Genomic DNA, 23133 nt, shown 5'->3' with positions numbered 1-23133 from the left:
TGAAATGTTTCCCTTCTGTTTAGAAAGATTCTGAAGTCTGCACCTGCCCTTGCGAGTACATCACAAGTTGAGTTGACCAGCAAATCATTGAAGATTTGACTTCAGAACCATTCGTGAGGGATGGAGTTGCATGCTTATTTAGGTCAATCCAGCACACGGATAGGTTGTTGTGATGCGTTTTTGCCTCTTCCAAAATCATTTTCTGTACAAGAAGTTGATCCTTGCACACCAACATCCCTCTCTCGCCCCCTTCTGCCCTCTGAAAATTTTGTCATTGGAAGAGCAGTAAGATGACACAAGGTTTGACACACACCCAGTACAATATCTTATATTCAAACATTTGATAGAGAAAAAGTTCTTTTGATCAGTCAAGTCTCATAATTCTGGAGAAGTATTGTGCGACCTTTGTAGAACCATGGAGGAACATCATCTGTGTCCACAAGAGTACTGAAACAGTGAAGTGTTTGGACACATGGGAAGAGTTTGGAATGCCATCAGGCCCTGGAACTGTATTAGATTTGGACTTTTTCCATAACACTTTTCAGGCAGTCTGGTGAGATGTAACAGACAAACGATTAAGTTACTTTCTCATTCGTTGTATGGTCATAATCAATGACCTGTGGTACCTCAAGGTTGACGCGAACATCTTATTATTACTATAGTTCTGTACAGTCAGACTACAAAAGTGTTGTTTTCACTGGACTTCGTGTTTTGACAGTTTAAAACAGTGAAATTGTTCCACTGATATTCCTGACATAAACTTCTGAGATCCAGGTTTTCACATGATTTATTAATTTGCTCTGTTTGATCAGGGTTACACCATTGAATGTTTCCTGTTTCAAACGTTTTTGGTATTGAATTAGGCATGGACTGGATATTCTATTACAACAGCAGTGTAACTCACTTATTCTATTTATCATAATTATATCTATCAATAATATGGACCATTTTGCATGTGTAATATATACTGGTTGTCGGCATATGTTCATATTGACACCCGGGCCAAAAATGCATGTGAGCCGTAGGGCCCAAAAAAATGCATACTGGAGCCAAAAGTACTACGGCATTGCCCGACAACTAAACTGGTACTTTTTTACTTTTGATTTCATCCTATTTTACTTTTGTCATGGGTTCATTTGACTTTTTTTACGGCCCTTTTGTCCTTCGGCCCATTTGACTGACTACAACCCAGCGTGCGTTATTCTGTATTGAACTATCCACAGTTTGTGTAGATGTATGAACGTATTCGGTCCCAGGGCTGATTTGACTGGCGAATGGAAAACTGTCACGTGATAACAACTCATCTATTGTCGTACTTGACGGAGTGACTTAACTTTGTGAATATGATGGGCCCATGCCCGTTAGCTATACTGAGCATCGTGGCTCAACCCTCTATTGATATCTAAGGAACATAGAGTAACACATTTTGTGACAGCACAAACCTCTCGAAAATAACAAACAAAGATCGCCATATGGTCTTTTTATCCAGCAACACAAAGACCCAATGTAATCAAACTGAGCAATTGGGGTTAAAACATAATAAACATTGTGGGACTAGTGCCGTTTCGGCACAAGACCTTTCTCAGCCGGAAGAGGAAGTGAACTGTATTTGTTGATGGTGTCATGGTCACCGCTGTTGACTAATGAAAGTGTCAACTTCATAAGTTGTAAGTATTTGGGGTTTGATTAGAACTCTAGTCTTTGTGTTTTTAAATATAATGTCTCCTTTCAGGTTTCTACACAGTCTGCATGTAGCTTTAGCATATAGCTACTGTGTAACAGCCTGGTAGTAGTATTATTGAACTGGAATAGATGAACTACTGTTAGAAGTATGCCATAGGTATTGCGAAACTCTCATTGCTTATGTGTGACATTTGTATCACACGTAATCTCTTGATGACCCGTGAGTTTTGTTGATTGGACCCACACTCGATCGTGACATCTGTGATGTGACAGCATTGGTCGGTAACAATACAAAGACAAAATAGACGAAAATCTCATATCTCAAAAATACTCAACACTTCAAAGATCTAATGTTAGAATATTTTTCTAAAAATATGTTGTATACTGGTAAGTGTTCATATTAAAGATGGAGCCATTACATTTCTGAATCTTGCTAGTGCCAGTACTGGGTGCGAAACGTCAATACATCAGTATCATGAGAGCACACGCATTTCCAATCAGTTGTACCTTCACAAAACTTCAATATTCACGCACCTGATACATTTCAGCACATGAAAATCACCAATCATACAAACCATCATCAATAAAATGTTTCAGACTTTGAAACTTCGCTGGGATGGCCTAAAAGTCGGGCCAACAAAAGTCCACCCTGGCAAGGCCACTGGGTACTACTAAAATTGGATTGCAGAATATTTAAATGAAATCTGCACACTTGGGTAGATAAAATGCCAGGTATGGTTTGGCTGAAAATGTATAGTTAACAATGACAAAAACACATACCAAGAGTCTCAGAGAAAAGACATTGTCTTGTTGTTTTGTGTTGTCCATGATATGTCTATGTGAAAAGGTTACTTACTTTTCTTAGCATGTGAGGTGTGACATCCTGGGAGCCTGGGCAGGAAGTGACTGTGTTTTGACAACGTGTCTTTGCTTAATTAAAACAGTTGGGGTTTCCTAATTAGCCTTTATTGTCTCATGCTGAATCAGCAAAGGATGTTACTGTTCAAGAGGAGTGGCTACTTGTGAGTGCCAATGGGAAACTATGACATGATTATAATATGTGTTAAAAGAAATATATTAAATCACAATATTTTATAATATGTGTTAAAGGATCAAACCAAGTATGCATTTCCTTGAACAAAAATTTGTATTTGTTTCCATTGTATTCTAAAAAGTATACAACACCAGCCCAAATGTCCACACGCATGCAAATGTTTAAATTTATTGGTACACATGACAGACAAAATGCAAGTATATCTACCTAAATAGTAGAGCATAAAAAACACAGTTTTCTCGTGCACACATGTTTGCTCAAAATACAGCACTCTTTTCTATATGTTCTCAACAGACACAAGCATTCAGTCCGGCTTGGCACGTTCCATCAGAAGCACCTTACACCTCTCAAATGTTTCTTGAACTGTATTTAAGTCCATAGATTGGTATGATATCTACCTAAGCAGTGTTCATGAATAGTGTCTGACCCTCTGACAAATCTGGCAGATTCGCCAGTGGTCAGATAGAAATCACCAACCCGCCAGCCACAGTGTCTGACTGAATATTTCACAAAGTCTTTGTGTGAAGTTGTTATTTGTGGCATGTGACACTTGTTTGCTGTTTATAAATGTTATGTTTGTTATCATATAATGTTAATAATTTCAATGCCAGTTATAACAAATGTTAAATCTGAAATGTTTCTTTAATTTAATTCTGTGGGTCCTGTGAATTTTCGGTGGGTCAGACAGACATCTGAAACTTTCAGGACCCAGTGTCCTCTTACTTTGAAAAACCATCGTGAACACTGCCTAAGCATCACTTTTTAGTGTTACAAAAGATAACCGGTCCCTTAATCTGAGGCCCTTTTCTCACTCCATAGCCTTGATCAAAAGTGTTAACTTTCTTTTTCATCCCAACTTGGCCCTAGCTCTCTAAAGAACCTTACACCTCACAGATGTATCTTCAATTCTTTTTAAATCCATAGATTAGTATCATATCTAGCTAAAGTCCACTTTATAGAGTTTTAAAGCATTGTATCTGAAACAAACAGGTTGCTTAAAGTGAATTTTTTCTACACATTCTCAACAAAGACACAGTATCACAAGCTCTCGGCCTGGCTTGGCCTGGGCTCTCAAAAGCAGCTTAAACATAACAAATGTATCTTGAATGGTAATTAAATCCATAGATTAGAATTATGTGTATCTTAATATCACCTTTAATGTTACAAAATGCAACATGTAAAGATAACCGGTCCCTTAAAGTGAAGCCCTTTTCGCTCTACATTCTCAACCTAGACTCAATCAAAAGTGCTAAGTCTCTGTTTGGCCCAACTTGGCCCGAGCTCTCAAAAAAGCTTAAACCCTACACATCTATACTGATTAGTGTTTATATCCATAGAATAATATTATGTCTACCTATCTAGTTCTTTATAGAGTCTCAAAACGTAGTATTTGAAGCAAACACGTTGCTTAAGGTGAAGCCCAGTGTTCTGTCTGGCACTGCGCAGGCTAATGAAATTGATTCACCTGTTTATTACACCTGTATCGAGCTTGCTTGATTGCCCCTTGTCTAATTGCAATCAGCTAGGTGTTGTGATGGTGTCCTCTTGCCTTGCCCAAAATTGAACTACCCTTTTTCGAGCATAGCCCAAAGCCAAAGTGTCGTGTTGTGAAAGGAATTAAAGCTCCTAATTATAGCCTGTTTTGTTGATAACTTGAGTGAGCATTCGCTAACTGTCATCCACGTCATAGTATAAAAAGGAACAGTCAAAATGGCAAACTCACAGGTATAATTTGAATATATTGATAGCCATAAGGTGGACAATTTTAGCTTTTTGTGCAATGTTAAGAATATGTGTAAGGACACAGTGTACTGGTGCTGAAGACATGATGGCAAAGCTTGTTGAGCTTCAACTACAACACGGAATGCTGCCTCAGTGAAGTCAGAACTGCAACCACCAGAGTGACCACTGTTCTACTGAAGTTGCCAGACATAGAATCACCTTGACACCCAGGACACCCTAGAACAAACCATCTTGAAGGATGGATCATAAAATCAACAACGCCATCATGACGCCCCAGCCTAATATGAACAAGTTCATGTGTCATCATGATCATGCAGGTCAAGAATGAAATTTCAGGTAGGGTATCCAGCTCCAGGCGTAGGAGTGTAAAGTGTAGGTTCAGATAGCAAACTGAAACAGGCTATATCAGTCTGTATACATGTTTGTGTTTATTTAGCATGACTTATCCCTGAACCCAAAACTTTAAACATTCCCATATGGCCCAACATGTGTGTTTATACAACAGAGTAGTTACAGCCAGTTTGGGCCTTGGCGGGTGTGATTCATTGTGATTCAATCAACATACTGTTAGGAGCCTTCAGTGTTATTGATTAAGCAAATCCTGATTGTTTAATTATTTAATTGTGTTGTAAAGGTATATGTGAATACACGTCAGCAGTGAGTGAATACACGTCATATATCTAACGTTTCACGTAATTTTATTACACTTTCTCCTGTAGAGTTTTGGTGGAGTGTGTATTTTCTTAACACATGTTTGTATTCTTTGTATGTAAGACATACTTAAACATATTGTCCCTCTCATATCATTGTTAAATTGTTCAATTGTTCAAAACATCTATGTCAATGGCAGTGGAGAAGAATTTACGCACATGCCTAATAATCTTCTATGAAAGAAGCGTTTTTGCTGATACGTCGCTTGTACAGTATGGTTCAAAATTATTGAGAATAGCTAAAGCATTTCATATTATTAAACGAGAACAAATCAGATAAAATTGAATGTATTGTGAAAGTGAACTGACCTTTTCATGTTGTGTAGGTAACAATTTAATATTTTATCAAGTCTCCTTGAGCTTCACGGCACAGTCTAAGACAGGTAGGCATACTTCCTATCAGAGAGGTTAGTGTCTCGTGAGTTATGCTGTCCCAGTATCGGACCACTTCTCTCTTCATGTCTTCAATTTTTGTCAACCCCTTTTGATTCACACATTCCTTCATCATCCCCCAAATGTTCTCAATGGGATTTAAGTCAGGACTATATGCAGGAAATGGTAATGCAGTCACATTTTTCTCCTGAAACCACTGCTTGGCATGTTTTGCGGTGTGTTTAGGATCATTATCTTGCTGCAAAATCCAGTCATTTCCATAAAACACATGTGCATTTGGAAGGAGAAAATTATCTAATATGTTAGTGTAGCGTTGACTTGTCAGATTTCCCTCAAACACACACAGCGGGGTCGTTCCTAATAAGGATATCCCTCCCCATACATGAAACTTTGGGCTGTATTTAGGTCGTTGATACAACGGTGCTGACGCAGACTTTGTCCATATTTTCACATTATTGGGATATACCCATATTGAGCTATCATCAGTAAAAATCACATTTTCCCAGTCAAAGTTTTCATGTGCCAAACACGACTCAACACGCCTGTCTTTATGTTCTTGTTTCATGAGAGGAGAAGGAATTCCAGTCTTTTTCTCCCATCCAAGATCAATCAAATTTCTTCTAACTGTAGATTTTGATACAACTGTTGATCCCTTTTCTATCATTTCATACCTGATGTTGGAGATGCTTGCCCTTTGCTTTTTAGACGCTAAAATTCCCAGCCGGACGCGATCTGAGAAGTCCAATTTTCTGGGTCTCCCTGCTCCTTTCTGGTGCCCAAAATCCTTTCCCTCTTTAAAATTCTTCCTAATCCTATACACAGTAGAAAGAGGAATTCCTGTTCTCTCTGCCAATGTATTTACATCATCAATTCCTTGATTACACAACTCAAAAATCAACCTTCTTTCATCTTCAACAGACATTGTTGACAGTGCTGAGGAAAATGACGTCTGCTACAAATTCAGGGGAGGTAACTCTAATTGTACTATACTCAGTAGGCCAAGAAGAGTTACCTCCCTTAAACCATTACTTAGTTTTAAGTATCAGTGAATCAGTTGAGGTGTTAGGATAGCTCAAAGTAAGAAGAAAAATTCTCAATAATTATGAACCAGACTATATATACTGAATATTTTAAGGTAAGTACTATTAAGCTAATGTGTGACTTACATGGAACAGATTCACAGTTTGTCACTTTGGTTCATCAAGAGTGAACGCAGAAAATATACGTTATCACACGAACATACATGCATACATATTGTGTAACACTATTCCTTGCACATACATAAGACAAAGGGTCATGGGATGGGCGCCATCAAAGTTCCAGAATAGGACGTTTTGTATCTCAACTGTTCAATATAGTGGCTGATTTGTTATCTATGACCAATCGTATCATGAGATACCTGTCACAAAGGAAATGACAGGTGGTGGGGCGTGGGCTAAATTTCTGAAGAGCATGTTCCGTCACTAGACAGCTTGGATACAGATTGACTATTGGTTTGATCTTTGACCAATCAATATGCTGGATTTCGGTTTTATCAACTCTAGCTATCATGAAAACGTTTGTGTATGGTGAACATACATAATCGTAAGGATGCCTGAAATGTACATGTGGGACTAACAAGCACTTTGATGAGTTTATGTTTCTTTAAAGCGCTCAAAGCGCTACAATCTGATTATTTTTACCCCGCATAACCCAATCCAACCATTGAGTAAAGATAGTATTTATTTGCATATACAGTTTGCGCACACTACTTGTACATCAAAGCTGAACATTTCAATATAATCTGTACATTGTTACGAATAAATATCACAATTCAAGTACATGTGTTATAGAATTAAAATAAGTTACACGATACTGATTTATTGTGATGTATGCAATTGCAGTTGAATCTCCCCAAATATTTATGAAGATGGGCATACTTACAGTATGGTTCAAAATTATTGAGAATAGCTAAAGCATTTCATATTATTAAACGAGAACAAATCAGATAAAATTGAATGTATTGTGAAAGTGAAATGACCTTTTCATGTTGTGTAGGTAACAATTTAATATTTTATCAAGTCTCCTTGAGCTTCACGGCACAGTCTAAGACGGGTAGGCATACTTCCTATCAGAGAGGTTAGTGTCTCGTGAGTTATGCTGTCCCAGTATCGGACCACTTCTCTCTTCATGTCTTCAATTTTTGTCAACCCCTTTTGATTCACACATTCCTTCATCATCCCCCAAATGTTCTCAATGGGATTTAAGTCAGGACTATATGCAGGAAATGGTAATGCAGTCACATTTTTCTCCTGAAACTACTGCTTGGCATGTTTTGCGGTGTGTTTAGGATCATTATCTTGCTGCAAAATCCAGTCATTTCCATAAAACACATGTGCACTTGGAAGGAGAAAATTATCTAATATGTTAGTGTAGCGTTGACTTGTCAGATTTCCCTCAAACACACACAGCGGGGTCGTACCTAATAAGGATATCCCTCCCCATACATGAAACTTTGGGCTGTATTTAGGTCGTCGATACAACGGTCCTGACGCAGACTTTGTCCATATTTTCACATTATAGGGATATACCCATATTGAGCTTTCATCAGTAAAAATCACATTTTCCCAGTCAAAGTTTTCATGTGCCAAACACCACTCAACACGCCTGTCTTTATGTTCTTGTTTCATGAGAGGAGAAGGAATTCCAGTCTTTTTCTCCCATCCAAGATCAATCAAATTTCTTCTAACTGTAGATTTTGATACAACTGTTGATCCCCTTTCTATCATTTCATACCTGATGTTGGAGATGCTTGCCCTTTGCTTTTTAGACGCTAAAATTCCCAGCCGGACGCGATCTGAGAAGTCCAATTTTCTGGGTCTCCATGCTCCTTTCTGGTGCCCAAAATCCTTTCCCTCTTTAAAATTCTTCCTAATCCTATACACAGTAGAAAGAGGAGTTTCTGTTCTCTCTGCCAATGTATTTACATCATCAATTCCTTGATTACACAACTCAAAAATCAACCTTCTTTTATCTTCAGCAGACATTGTTGACAGTGCTGAGGAAAATGACGTCTGCTACAAATTCAGGGGAGGTAACTCTAATTGTACTATACTCAGTAGGCCAAGATGAGTTACCTCCCTTATACCATTACTTAGTTTTAAGTATCAGTGAATCAGTTGAGGTGTTAGGATAGCTCAAAGTAAGAAGAAAAATTCTCAATAATTATGAACCAGACTATATATTTGTATTAAAAGCAAACGAATTTCAGAAGACTGACAATGGGCGTGACTCCACAAAATGAATGAATGAATGATTTAATTTAGAAGAAAGTTTTGTAACCTTGTCACCGTTGATTCAATCAATGTGCAAACATAGTATCTTAGTATTCACTCCCAATGACGAGTAACAAACACCTCCTGTGACAACATCTCATAATCCCCTTTCTCTGAGACGTGTTCATTTGCCTGTATAAGCCCCCGACATTGCAAGCAATTGTTATCAAAACACATTAATAGTTTTTCTGATTAACACAGAAAGTAACCTTTCTCGTAAGAAAAGCTAATCTTTGATCATTACTGCTAAATTGACTGAAATAATAGGTACAATACGAATTTAAAATTTAAAACCCCAATACGTGGCTCTCGCTGAATAAGAGGTGCTTTTTATAACCCCCAATACGCTGCTCTCGCTCTGAGAAGCTAATTAATTTGCCCCACATATGCGTCTCTCGGCCTTAATGAGTTAAAGTTCGCAATAATGATAAAGTAGAGCTAGTAGAGAGTGAAATTATCACTCTTTGATAAGCAGTCCAGTAAACATTAGCATCATGCAGTATGTCATAAAATCAGGGCAAGTGGAATATTAGTCAGGACAAGTTACTTTCTTGAAGTCACTTGCCCTGTGGCAAGTAGCTTTTCAACATATTTTTGAACCCCTGTTTAAGTTGTTTCTGAAAGGCCAAGCTAACTCGTGTCAAACAGAGACTTAACACTTTTGATTGAGGCCATGTTGAGATTGGATTGAGAAAGGGGCTTCATTATAAGGGGCCAGTTTTCTTTACATGGTGCAGTTGATAACATTATAAAGAAATATTTAGGTAGATATACTAATCTATTTATTTAATTATAATTACAATTACAATAGGTTTAAGCTGCTTTTGATGGCTCAAGCCAAGCTGGACCGAACATTTGTGACCAAAATGATGGGGAAAATGTGGGGAAGAGATCGTATAATGCATGGTTTAAGTATTATGAATAGTGAATTGATGGGGAGGTATTTGATTGGATGTAGATGTAAGAAACATTTTGGGGCTAACGGAAATGTGTATCTGAATTAACTGAAATATTTATGCATTGTGAATCATGTTTTGTTTAACAATTCCACTTTTAGACGTAACCTCGGTCAGCCAGTTCACAGGAAGCTCATCTTCAAGAGTTTTAGCCCATTTACTCATAATAAACTTTATATGGTATGCATTAGTAGATTCAAACAGATCAATATTATCAAGACTGAATGTTGCGTTAATCATTTGTAGGCATGGTGTTCATTAATGGGTTTATTAGCCAATAATATATTTGGCCTGCTGTAGCCTAGCCCAACTTTTAGGCCATCCCCACTTCACTAACTTAACCCTCTAGCAACCAGCGTATCACCAGTGATACACTGAACCTAAGTTCACAAGAATTAGCCAAATAAGCATATGAGATGCCAACTAATATTTCCATACTTTCACAAATAGATATTTTTTCAGAAAAGGTGTGAAGTCTATCCATCTCCATCCAGCAAAAGATATCTTTAATTCGTATGTGACATATTATTTTTCATTCTTCATTAGTCCTTTAAATGAGCAGACATCATTATTTTGATGGAATAACTGCATGTTGTGCCATATAAGTAAATAAAATTTTGTATGCATCACCAGTGGGATACAATGGGACAGGCTATGTTTTTTGTGTATCGCTGATGATACAGTATGGTTCAAAATTATTGAGAATAGCTAAAGCATTTCATATTATTAAACGAGAACAAATCAGATAAAATTGAATGTATTGTGAAAGTGAACTGACCTTTTCATGTTGTGTAGGTAACAATTTAATATTTTATCAAGTCTCCTTGAGCTTCACGGCACAGTCTAAGACGGGTAGGCATACTTCCTATCAGAGAGGTTAGTGTCTCGTGAGTTATGCTGTCCCAGTATCGGACCACTTCTCTCTTCATGTCTTCAATTTTTGTCAACCCCTTTTGATTCACACATTCCTTCATCATCCCCCAAATGTTCTCAATGGGATTTAAGTCAGGACTATATGCAGGAAATGGTAATGCAGTCACATTTTTCTCCTGAAACCACTGCTTGGCATGTTTTGCGGTGTGTTTAGGATCATTATCTTGCTGCAAAATCCAGTCATTTCCATAAAACACATGTGCACTTGGAACGAGAAAATTATCTAATATGTTAGTGTAGCGTTGACTTGTCAGATTTCCCTCAAACACACACAGCGGGGTCGTTCCTAATAAGGATATCCCTCCCCATACATGAAACTCTGGGCTGTAATTAGGTCGTCGATACAACGGTCCTGACGCAGACTTTGTCCATATTTTCACATTATTGGGATATACCCATACTGAGCTTTCATCAGTAAAAATCACATTTTCCCAGTCAAAGTTTTCATGTGCCAAACACCACTCAACACGCCTGTCTTTATGTTCTTGTTTCATGAGAGGAGAAGGAATTCCAGTCTTTTTCTCCCATCCAAGATCAATCAAATTTCTTCTAACTGTAGATTTTGATACAACTGTTGATCCCCTTTCTATCATTTCATACCTGATGTTGGAGATGCTTGCCCTTTGCTTTTTAGACGCTAAAATTCCCAGCCGGACGCGATCTGAGAAGTCCAATTTTCTGGGTCTCCCTGCTCCTTTCTGGTGCCCAAAATCCTTTCCCTCTTTAACATTCTTCCTAATCCTATACACAGTAGAAAGAGGAGTTCCTGTTCTCTCTGCCAATGTATTTACATCATCAATTCCTTGATTACACAACTCAAAAATCAACCTTCTTTTATCTTCAGCAGACATTGTTGACAGTGCTGAGGAAAATGACGTCTGCTACAAACTCAGGGGAGGTAACTCTAATTGTACTATACTCAGTAGGCCAAGATGAGTTACCTCCCTTATACCATTACTTAGTTTTAAGTATCAGTGAATCAGTTGAGGTGTTAGGATAGCTCAAAGTAAGAAGAAAAATTCTCAATAATTATGAACCAGACTATATATTCTGGATATTTGATGAATCCAAGATTTATTTGCTTATGTGATATATCTTTCAATAGCAACTTACAGTGATAAAATGTTATTTAATGAATTGATACTGAACAAATTGTGCAAAGCAAAAGAATTAGTATTTTCTATAGAAATAGAGAATATCCTCGAAGGTGAACTAAGTAACAGCAACTATAGAACATCCTCTGATGAGTATGTTCCAACATCTGAAAGTGAGTCTGAAGGTGAGGTTGATGTCACCCCGAAGAAGAACAGAAAGGTTGTGAAGAACCGGAAGCTTCATACTACACTGACGTTGGATACTGGTGAGTCATCTGACAATGAAGACCTTCCATTAGCTAAGATATTAGGAGGACTCTGACAATTGACTCTGACTCTGATGACGACATCCCAATCGCTAATCTTCAAGAGCGATACAAAGCAGCACAGGAAAAGAAGGCAGCAGAGGAAGATGAGCTGATTTCTCAGACGCTAGATGCCCCGTTTTGGGAAAATGGAGAATTCTTTCCTCCAGACTCTACCTTTAAATGAAGAGTTGAAGAACCTCCAAGAGATGGATGTGTCAAGGAACCCATTGAACATTTTACTGATATGATCACTAATACAATGACTGACAACCTCGTGCTTCAAACCAATCTTTACTCGTTACAGGAAGAGGGCATCTCTGTCAATACAACATCAAGAGAAATTTCCATGCTGATTGAATATATCTGCGTATGGGTTTAGTCGTTGCACATTCAGTACAGGCATATTGGGCTGTGGAAATCAGATATCCTCTGGCAGCAGATCTCATGTCAAGGAACAGGTTTCAGAAGCTTCTTTCCTCTCTTCATATGACAGATAACAATAGTGTCACAGCTGAATATGAGCATGACAAGCTGTGGAGTAGTTTCCATGGTTGGAGGGCTTAAAAGAGAGATTTAAAGAGATCCCACAAGAGGATCATAGTGCTGTGGATGAAGTTATGATCCCACTCAAAGGGAAGTCTTGTGTAAAACAGTACATGCGGAACAACCTCACAAGTGGGGTTTTACGATGTGGGGCAGAGCTGGAGCTTCCAGAATGTTGTATGAGTTTGCGGTTTACCAAGAAGCCTCACTGAATGGGAAAGAACGCTCCCCGCTTGGCATGACTGGTAAGGTGGCTATGCATATGACTCCCCTGTTCCTGAAGATCTTAACTACAAGGTCTTTGCAGACAACCTGTTCACTCCTCTCAATTTGGTTGACCAGCTCAACAAGAGAGGAATCCTTTACTCTGGGACAGTGAGGATGAGCAGATTTTATGTATTCTAAATCCAAGGAGTATGCATGTGGAACGAAGATACTCCAAATATCACAAACATAATTAGCTCTAAATCAAATTCACATTTTATTAAATCTATTGAACTACACAGTTTACTGTTACTATTTTTATTCACATACTTTGAAGTTCACTTTAAGTAGTAAACTGCAATATGGCTTTTTACACGTTTCTATTGCAAATTCCCCTAATGGAATTACCTGTTGCTACCTTGAAATAAAAGCCCCAAATAACTCCAAACATACAAGAACTGACATGTGCCGTCCCATGTGCACGTGCAGAGTTCTCTCTGCTGCGTTTGGTCAACAGCTCCCCTGTCCATTTCCCCCCTCCTTGATAGACTGTAGTCTATCAATGAGTGAGTGAGTTTAGTTTTACACCGCTGGTAGCAATGTCCCAATTATATGGCGGCGGTCTGTTAATAATCGAATCTGGACCAGACAATCCAGTGGTCAACAACATGAGCATCGATCTGCGCCATTGGGAACCGATGACATGTGTCAACCAAGTCAGGAAACCTGACCACCTGATCCTGTTAGTCGCCTCTTACGACAAGCATAGTCACCTTTTATGGCAAGCATGGGTTGCTGAAGGCCTATTCTATCCAAGGACCTTCACTGGTGAGTCTGTCAATGAAGTAATGATTTTTATCACTTTCAACCATGTCTAGTGCTTTGGTCCTCTTGATATAAATCCATGAACACAGTTCTTGTCACAATACTTGATAGTTCATCATCTTGATTATTCCTGACACAGTTCTTGATCCCGGAATGCTTGATCCCTGTGTGCTTGATCCCTGAATTCCATATCCTATTCCAATTCTATGTCCTTGAATTCTGAGGTGTAATCCTTTGAGTCTTCATCTGTGTCATTCCATGCCAGTGGACATATGTTCTTTGTTGACCTAGTTATTACATTTTGGTCAACCCTGACATCAACTACTCTGACATATCCATCAGCTCCTGGGTAGGCCTTTACTATTGTCCCGAGCTTCCACTGTCCTCTAGGAGTATTTGTTGAAATGACCAGTACACCATCTTTTTCTTGCAAGTTTCAACCTCGTTTATTCCACTTCCTGCGCATGTTGAGGCTTGGCAACCATTCCCGCATCCATCTTTTCCAGAAATGTCGCACAAGTTCTTGAGGGTGAGCTGACTTGTATGTGAGAGGCCTGGAGTTTATGAGAGGTTCTGCTCCTGCCAATGCTGTTATCAAATCTTCGTCTGTTACATCACTCTTGCTGAGGATGGCATAGATGGCCTGCTTGGCTGCTTTTATCATTGTTTCAAATATCCCTCCAAAATGAGGTGGGTGTGGAGGATTAAAGAACCATTTTACTCCTCTATTTGCAAGAGATCTCAAAACAACATCTTGATCCATTTGATTTTTGAACAAGCTCTTTCAGTTCTTTTACTGCTCCAACAAAGTTCGTACCATTGTCAGAAACCATGACTTGAGGAAGGCCTCTTCTGCTTACCATGCGATAGAAAGCATTCAAGAACGAGTCTGTATCTAGGCCAAAGGCAATTTCGAGGTGGACAGCCCTCGTCTTGAGACATGTACAGAGGCATAAGTAATGCTTTTGTCTCTTCTTTGCTCATCCTTGAGTGGTCAGGAATGGTCCAGCAAAATCCACACCTACGTCAGTAAATGCTCGAAGTGAAGGCTGCACTCTGAACACAGGTAATGGTGCCATCAGTTGGTAAGCTGGCTTAGCTTTATTCTGTTTGCATTTAGCACATTTCCGTTCCCATTTTCTGATTTCTTCTCTTCCAGATATGATCCGGAATTTTGACAATGGTGCTGATAGTGTTTGGTTTGTGCCCATAGCATGATTTCCAGTTTCGTGTTTGTGCTTTACAATTACCTTTGTTACCCAATTATTTCGTGGCAGGATAATTGGGAATCTTGATCCATAGGAAAGACACTTTGCTTGACTTAACCGCTCGTTTACTCTCATTAGATTTTGATCATCAAGAACTGGTTGAAGGCTAAGAAGTTTGGAATTGGTTGATAATGGTTGTTCTCCTTTTGACAATTTGGTGTGCTCATCACAGAACTCCTCGTGACAACATGTCAGCAGGATTTTCTTCTGAGGGAACATGCCCCATTGTGAGGGATTGGTAACTGACTGTATTTCTCCAATTCTATTGGCTGCAAATGCTTTGAAAGATCTGCTATTACTCCTTATCCAGCATAGTACATTTAAACTGTCTGACCAAAATCTAACCTTTTGAATTTCAAAATTCAGTGCTTTTGTCACTCTCATGGTTAACATCAGACCAACTATTGCAGCCATCAGTTCTAATTGTGGAATGCTCACTGCGTTCAGCAGTGCTACACGACTTTTAGCGACCACTAAACGACTTGATTTCCGTGTCAGAAAAGCATGAACTGCATACACAACCGCGCCATAAGCGTTTTGTGATGCATCTACAAACACATGATATGAAACAAGGCAAGTATTATCTGAGCACAAACATCTTGGTACTTTAAGAACATGCATTTCCTTTACTTCTTCTACCCATTTCCACAGCTTGTATTTCAGATCTCCGGTTATTTCAACATCCCAGTCAACACCAGATGTCCACAGCTCTTGTAGCAGTATTTTAGCCGTGATGGTAAATGGAGCAACAAACCCCAATGGATCAAACAGTTTTGCAATATTGCTCAAGAATGTTCTTTTTGTGATTTTTACATCAGCTGCTGGAAGTTCAGATTTGAACCTGAACACATCTGTTTCAGCAATCCATAATAATCCTAGTGTTTTCATTGAAGGTAAGTAACCTTTGCTCAGATCAACTTCAGATGCTCTATCTTCTGGTGGTATTTTTTTTCAAGCACCTTACACGAATTCGATAACCACTTCCGAACATGCATTCCAGCTTTGGACCATAACTCTGACAACTGTCTGTAGAGTTCTACACCTTTGTCTTCTTTCTCTACAGAATCTGTACTATCATCTATATAGGTTGACTTTGTCACCGTCTCTGCTGCTAACGGTAAATCTTCAGCATGTTTCTTTGCATGTTCTTGTGTGACGTAATGAGCTAAGAAAGGAGACGACGTGACCCCAAATACTACACGATTAAATTCGTATATTTTAGATGGTTCATTCACTTTTAAGGATCGCCACAGGAACCTGTGATATGGCCTATCACTTTCTGGTATTTTGATTTGCAAGTACATGGCCTCAATATCACAAATAAGTGAAACTGGATGCTTTCTAAAGTGAAGCAAGACATCAAATAAATCACGCTGTAATTTTGGACCAGGGTAGATTGCTTCTTTTAAAGATAAATCTTCGTACTTTGCTGATGCATCAAACACTAATCTGACTTTAGTAGTCAGTCTATCAGGGCGTGTGACTGGAAAATGAGGTAGGTACCACTTCCCACTTTCGGTAGTCTCATCAGAAGGAACTTTGCGAATGTATCCTTTTTGCAAATATTGCTGTATAATGTCATCATATGCCATAGCTGTTTTTGGATCTTTACACAGTTTCTTTTCTATGCTGATCAATCATCGAAGAGCCATGTCATAATTGTCAGACAAATGTTGAACATTATCTATCCATGGAATGCCAACTTTATAACATTCATGTTCATAAAACGTCTCCTGCATTTTGGCGTTAGCATTCCTGTCATCAGGCGACAACATGATCTCTGACTTATAGTTCTCAACATCCCAAAACCTATTCATTAAGGTATTCAGTTCTACTTCTACCTCATTTGTGAAATATGCATCTGCAATTCCAGTATGAGGATTCTTTCCTGTCTCAATATTGCCAATACATGTCCATCCTAAAGGAGTCCTTCTTGCAACTGGCTCTCCCGGGTATCTTTTAACCTCTTCATATGAGCAATGCAAGTGGTCAGTGCCTATCAACAAATCAACAGATGGATTTTTCCCTTTGTTTGGGAATTCAATGTGCTGTAAATGACGCCATTTGTTCTTATACTTTTCCCAATCAATGACTGTCATGTTCCCTGTGACCTTTGTTGTTGTCAGTGCTGTTAGATTTGTATTTACAGAACCATCCATACTTTGAAGTATAACTTCTACAGGGTTAGTTTCTAAAGTTTCCATTTTTCCATTCAATACATTCATAGATATTCTCTGTAACTGTCCTTGTAGACCTAACTCTCCAGCTACATCTGCATTTATTTAAGGTCTTGTACTAACGTCATCTAGCAGGGCAGAAACCATTTGTTGCCATTTGACAGTATCACTGGTACAGTGCGAAGTGCCATTACTGCCTCCTACACTACATTTGGTAAAGTGGTGTGGGACCTTTCACTTTGATCCTTTTGAATATCCTCAGTATCACTGACATTCTTAGGACATTCATTTCTATCCTAGACCCTTTTGACATTTTGTCATTCCTACCATATGTGCCACCTTTTTCGCTGTGAAGCAATCTGTTGTGGTTGTTCTTACATCCACCAATTCCACATTGTGACATCCGTTTACATGTTTTACTACTATGGTTTCTACCAAGACAGCGGAAGCAAAGATCTGCTTTCTTTGCAGCATCCCATCTGTCAGAAATGTTTATGGCTCTAAAGACATTACATCTCCAGATTTCATGATGTTCTTTACAAAGACTACAGCTTCTTTCCTTACTCTGGGATGTGTTACTTGATTCTATTTTTGAACTACCTCTAAGTTATGACTTACCTTTTCTAACAACACCATGAATTGATTCCTGTATAACCCACGTTCTGAAAGCTCCCACAGACTCTTGTGTGTCATTTTCAAAAACCCATCTCTGATAACGTGCAACCATTGATTCCGTCATCTTTTTAAGGAGACTAGTGTAGACCAAACCATTTTCCAACTCTTCAGTTCTATCATTTTCTCTCAGATTGACAACAGCAACATCTAAGATGTGTGCAAACCGTTCAACATCTCTGGCAACACCTTCACGAATAGGTTTGAAATTGTTCAACTCTTCCATATGAATAGCTATCTGATGTCATTTACGACCATATTTTCTCTCTAACCTATCAAGTGGAACATCATAGGCAACAGCACAATGGTCTAAACTTTCAACCACCTTCAGTGCTTCACCTGCTAGATACTGTCTCAACTGCAGAAGCTTATATACCGAACTTCCTGGAAACTGATCTACACATGTCATGAAAGCGGCCTTCCAACTCTCATGTTTTCACATCCCCATGAAACATTGGTATTGAAACATGTTTTAGCTGTTTCCACATGTCATAACCAACTGCAATGTTTTGCTTTCCTCTATTTTCAAACCTGCCTTCTTTGGGATTTGGAAACTCATACTGATCTTCAGTTTCACATAAAGCTGCTACAGCTGGGTTACAGGCCCACCCACGCTCTGTTACCATTAAATGGAACGAAGATACTCCAAATATCACAAACACAATTAGCTCTAAATCAAATTCACATTTTATTAAATCTATTGAACTACACAGTTTACTGTTACTATTTGTATACACATACTTTGAAGTTCACTTTAAGTAGTAAACTACTAATTTTTAAACTTATCCTATCTCACGATTTGCACTTCTCTCTCTTGCTTCGACGCTGAGTGGAACGAATTAGAACTTTCCTGTAGGACTCTCTTGTCCATATGCCTGTGTTCCCCAGGCTGCTCTCCTTACAGGACTGGTCCCTTAGCCCATGCAGAGCATGAAGCATGCTCCCCTATCTACCCACGTGACTACCTCAGAGAGATCTTGTCGCACGACAGAGTGGACGTATCTTAGTTCTTGTATAGAGTTTGAGTTGTTTTGTATTATGAGGAAAACAGATCCTCCAAACAAGAAGAGTAAGTTTTGCGCTCAGTGTAAAACTATGTTTTCGACTTTGGACCCACACATATCGTGTGTTGATTGTGTGGGTCAATGTTCTTGGGAGAAACGTTGTGAGAAGTGTGCAGGTTTATCAACAGAAGATTTCAAGGCTTATAAGCGGGTTTGTGCTCGTAGGATTGCAGATAGAGCGAGGAATGCATCTGCTGACCAAGGCCCCACTCCTACCAAGAAACCATGCCAGGATCGTCCTACCCTCACCCCTCGTCGTTTGAAATCCCCGCTCTCCGAGATTCTTACCTTTCGGAAGATGTTCGGAAGCTTTTGGGGACGCATTCTTCACCTGGCTCAACGTCTCAGGCCGGCTCTAGGGTAGTTGTTATGGATAAACCTTTAGTATCTACTGTCTCCTCCGATCTGCGGTCTACTCTCTTGGTTTCTAGGGCCTCTGGTTCATCTCAAACGTGAGAACAGTCGCTTCGGTTCACTGATCTGCATCACCTGCATTACCAAATAATTCCGTTTCTCCAAGTCATTCAAGGCGAATCCATCTCGTAGATCGACTGAGCGGTCATGTTCACCATAGCAGAGTGGCGTTGGTCATCAGTCTGTTTCTATTGATCATACTAAACCACGTATTGATTCAAATGGTGGCATCGGAACTTCCTCCCGTTTGGATTCACGTCGCCAAACTGATTCACCAGGCCGAATCAATTCACTAGATCGAATCAATTCACCAGGCCGAATCAATTCACCAGATAGAATCAATTCACATGGCCGTTTCAATTCACCATGTACAGGTTTGCGTGAACGGGTTCACCAGTTCAGTGCACCGTTCGGCTTCACTTAATCATACTGAGGCAGTTTCTCGAACCACGGCTTCTAGACAAAGTGAGTGATGGAATCGAATTGATTTCAAGTACACGAACTGGTTTGCCTCATCAATTTGATTCGTCAGCTCATCCCGATTCATGCCACTTACGTGATTTGCATCAGCGTTCTGGGGTTGTTTCCCGGACTAGATCACTTCAGCGTTCAGGTTCACCTGCTAGCTCAAGATCATCCCATCGGGATGGTAGGCCAGGCTCTACTAATCGATCCAGATCGCCAGATGAAGTTAGGTCATCCCATCCTTCTGTCTCCCTGACTAGTCAACATGCTATGGTTCGTTTGATTTCACCAGTTCGCTCCCCATCCAGACGCCGGTATAGTTCCAGGGACCGTCGCTCTCCTTCACGTCAAACTGATTCGGATCATATGACGGGGGCGACAATTCTGCCTGAATCATGGAATCCTAATCAGGATTCCTCTCAAGGGCCAAATTTAAATACAATGCTTCGGGCTATTACAGTAGCTTGGAATCAATGTCAACCTTCAACTACGTCAAGTTCAGTTCCAGTTGCATCAACTGGTAACCTGTCTTCCACTGGTGTATCTCATCAACCCTCATCCCGCTCTCCAAATAATTCGGATATTTCTACCCCAGAGGGTAGTTTTGATTTTGTAGAACCTTCGCATGTACTTGCCTGGATTGTTGAAAAGCTTCAGCTGTCAGTGAGCAGATCTCCGGATGACCTTAATGTGTCTTATGACCTATCGACCATTACCTTGGCACCACGACCGTGCATTCTGCAAATGAAAAGTTCATTAGATGATGCGTTTAAGAAATTGAAACGCGTGAAGGATGGTTTGTCTTCACCCAAGTTTATGCCATCCATTGCTCACGGCCATGGGTTTTCTGGATTGGCTTTGTCTCCATCAGGTGACGAGGATATTTCTACCCTATGTGGCAAACGCGCTGCTTCACCTTTCTTTGTGGAAGATAGGGAATTGGCACATATGGATATGACTATTCGTCGCACACTACCCTTTATCAATTGTGCTATTTCGGCAGTGGATGCCGTTGCTGTAGCTGTTGATCACGGATATACTGACCAACAGCTCCACCCACTCATTGTTACTCCAGGGTTCTACTCCCCAATATTTCTGGTCCCAAAAAAGAATTCAAACAAACTTCGTTTGATATTCAACATGAAAGAGTTCAATGCCCGGTTTCTGTCACCACCACCCCACTTTCGGATGGTGTCAGTGAACCTGCTACGAACCATTTTGAAGAAAGGGGACTATCTGACCTGCAAGATGCCTATTTTCACATACCAATACATCCAGATCACCGGAAGTATCTTCGGTTCACGTTCCAAGGACGTCATTACCAGTGGATGGTACTACCATTTGGAATATCTACGGCCCCATGGCTTTTTACTCGGGTAACCAAACCGATAACAAGCTACCTGCATTGTCGGGGAATTACTTTCGAGAGCTACATCGACGACTGTGTTTAAGCTCAGCAGGATCCAGTTGTCCTTCATCTCCACAGGCAGTTCACCATCAAGTTGCTAATGCAGTTAGGGTGGCTCCTGAATTACAATAGAAGTCGGAATTAATACCGACTCGGAGATTACAATTCATAGGGGCGATATTGGACACGCAACATTCAGGGCATGTTATTTGTACCTCAGGACAGATGGGACAAGATTCGGCGCAGTCTACCCCTAGCACTGAATTCACCCAGAACCCTACGCCAATGGCAAGAGTTACTAGGGTTGTTAACGTCGGCACAAGCACTGACTTACAGGGGCCAACTACAACTTCACCCTCTCCAAATGTTTTTGTGCCCATTCATCCGGAACGACAACCCCAGGGAGATGATTCGTCTTCGAGAGCAGCTACGGCCAGTTCTTCGTTGGTGGTTCAACGAACAGAATGTTTGCGCTGGAGTCTCTATGGTGCCATTCACACCGACTCTTCACCTGTTCGTCGACGCATCCCTCGAGGGTTGGGGTACCCTTTTTCTCCATCATTGAGTGGCCGGGCAGTGGTCATCCGCAGAAAAGACCCTTCACATCAACGAGTTGGAATTCAGTGCGGTCATTCTAGCCATTCAACATTGGGCAGCAGAACTCCAGTCGTCCCATCTACTGATTCAATCTGACAATTCAACAGTGGTATGGTACATCAACCATTAAGGCTCGACAGGGTCAGTTTTACCACCTAATCGATTCTCTTCACATTGTGGCAAGAGCCCGACACATTCCCGGAGTGAGGAATGTCATAGCCGACGCCTTGTCTCGTCCCAAACGGCCGTCACCAACAGAGTGGATGTTACTACCTCTGATGTTTCAGTCAATGATCTACCCCATATCTCAACCAGAAGTAGATCTATTCGCCACTCGGTACAACCATCAGCTTCCAAGGTTCGTATCACCTATTCCGGATCCTCAGGCGTGGGACGACGAAGCAATAGCAATATCTTGGGAGGGACTGAACGCCTACGCGTTTCCTCCCCCGGCTCTACTTCCCAAAGTTGTTCAGAAGTTACTTACAACCAGCAAGATTCGTCTGGTCTTGGTTGCACCCTTTTGGCCAGCAATAAGTTGGTTCGTCGATCTAAAGCAATTAGCAGAACCGAATCCAGTACCGCTACCCGCCCGCAACGACTTACTTCGTCATCCTCATTCAGACGTGTACCACGGGTCACCTCAGACCCTGGATCTGCACGTATGGCGCATTTACAGAAATCTCTGAGAGCCAAGGGTTACTCTCACAGAGTAGCTGCAGCTATAACTTCTGCACACAGGACTTCAACTCGATCATTGTATGACAATAAATGGAAGAAATGTGAACATTATTGTGGTATTAGGGGAATAATTTCTCCCACCACTGCATCACCTCAAGTCGTTGCAGAATTTCTACAGCATTTACGAACTACGAGGAAGCTTAAAGGTACTACATTGTCAACCTGTTTGGCTGCCATTAATTCGGTTCTTGCTACAACTACTGGAACAAAGGTGTCTACTACTCCCGAGCTCCAGTCTCTGCTTCGCTCGTTCAGGCTTGCTGACCAGTCCAGGAAGTTCAGACCTCCTGCATGGGATTTGTCAGTTGTCCTCCGTCATTTAGTGTCCTCTGACTATGAACCATTTCATGATAAGGCGTTTGAACAGATAGCGTTCAAAACTTTCTTTTTAGTAGCATTGGCTACTGCGGCTCGTATTTCAGAGTTGCATGCACTTGATGTGAATCGTGTGCAGTTTGAACGAAAACGGCATGGCAGAGTATTTCTGGGATTGCGTTGGGACTTTGTCGCAACAAACCAGTTACCAAGACAACCAGATAGACGTTTTACTATCCCTCCTTTGTCAAC

The 23133-nt window shown here is 40.2% G+C and overlaps 1 protein-coding gene across 3 annotated transcripts in view; it reads left to right on the top strand.

Moving 5' to 3' along the window:
• The first annotated feature begins 1588 nt into the window (after positions 1 to 1588).
• Positions 1589 to 23133, top strand: part of LOC137296278 (uncharacterized) — a 65781-nt gene continuing 44236 nt past the window's right edge. Inside the window, exon 1 of one of the 3 annotated variants that reach the window (XM_067828037.1) lies at positions 1589 to 1667. The gene's annotated coding sequence lies outside the window, so the exon portion shown is untranslated. The remainder of the gene's footprint in view (positions 1668 to 23133) is intronic. The other 2 variants (XM_067828046.1, XM_067828054.1) reach the window with 2 other exon arrangements.

Source organism: Haliotis asinina, chromosome 1, assembly GCF_037392515.1.
Source record: "Haliotis asinina isolate JCU_RB_2024 chromosome 1, JCU_Hal_asi_v2, whole genome shotgun sequence".
Lineage (NCBI taxonomy): Eukaryota > Metazoa > Mollusca > Gastropoda > Lepetellida > Haliotidae > Haliotis > Haliotis asinina.
The sequence above is the reverse complement of the archived record's forward strand: the minus strand, read 5'-3'. Positions and strand labels throughout refer to the sequence as shown.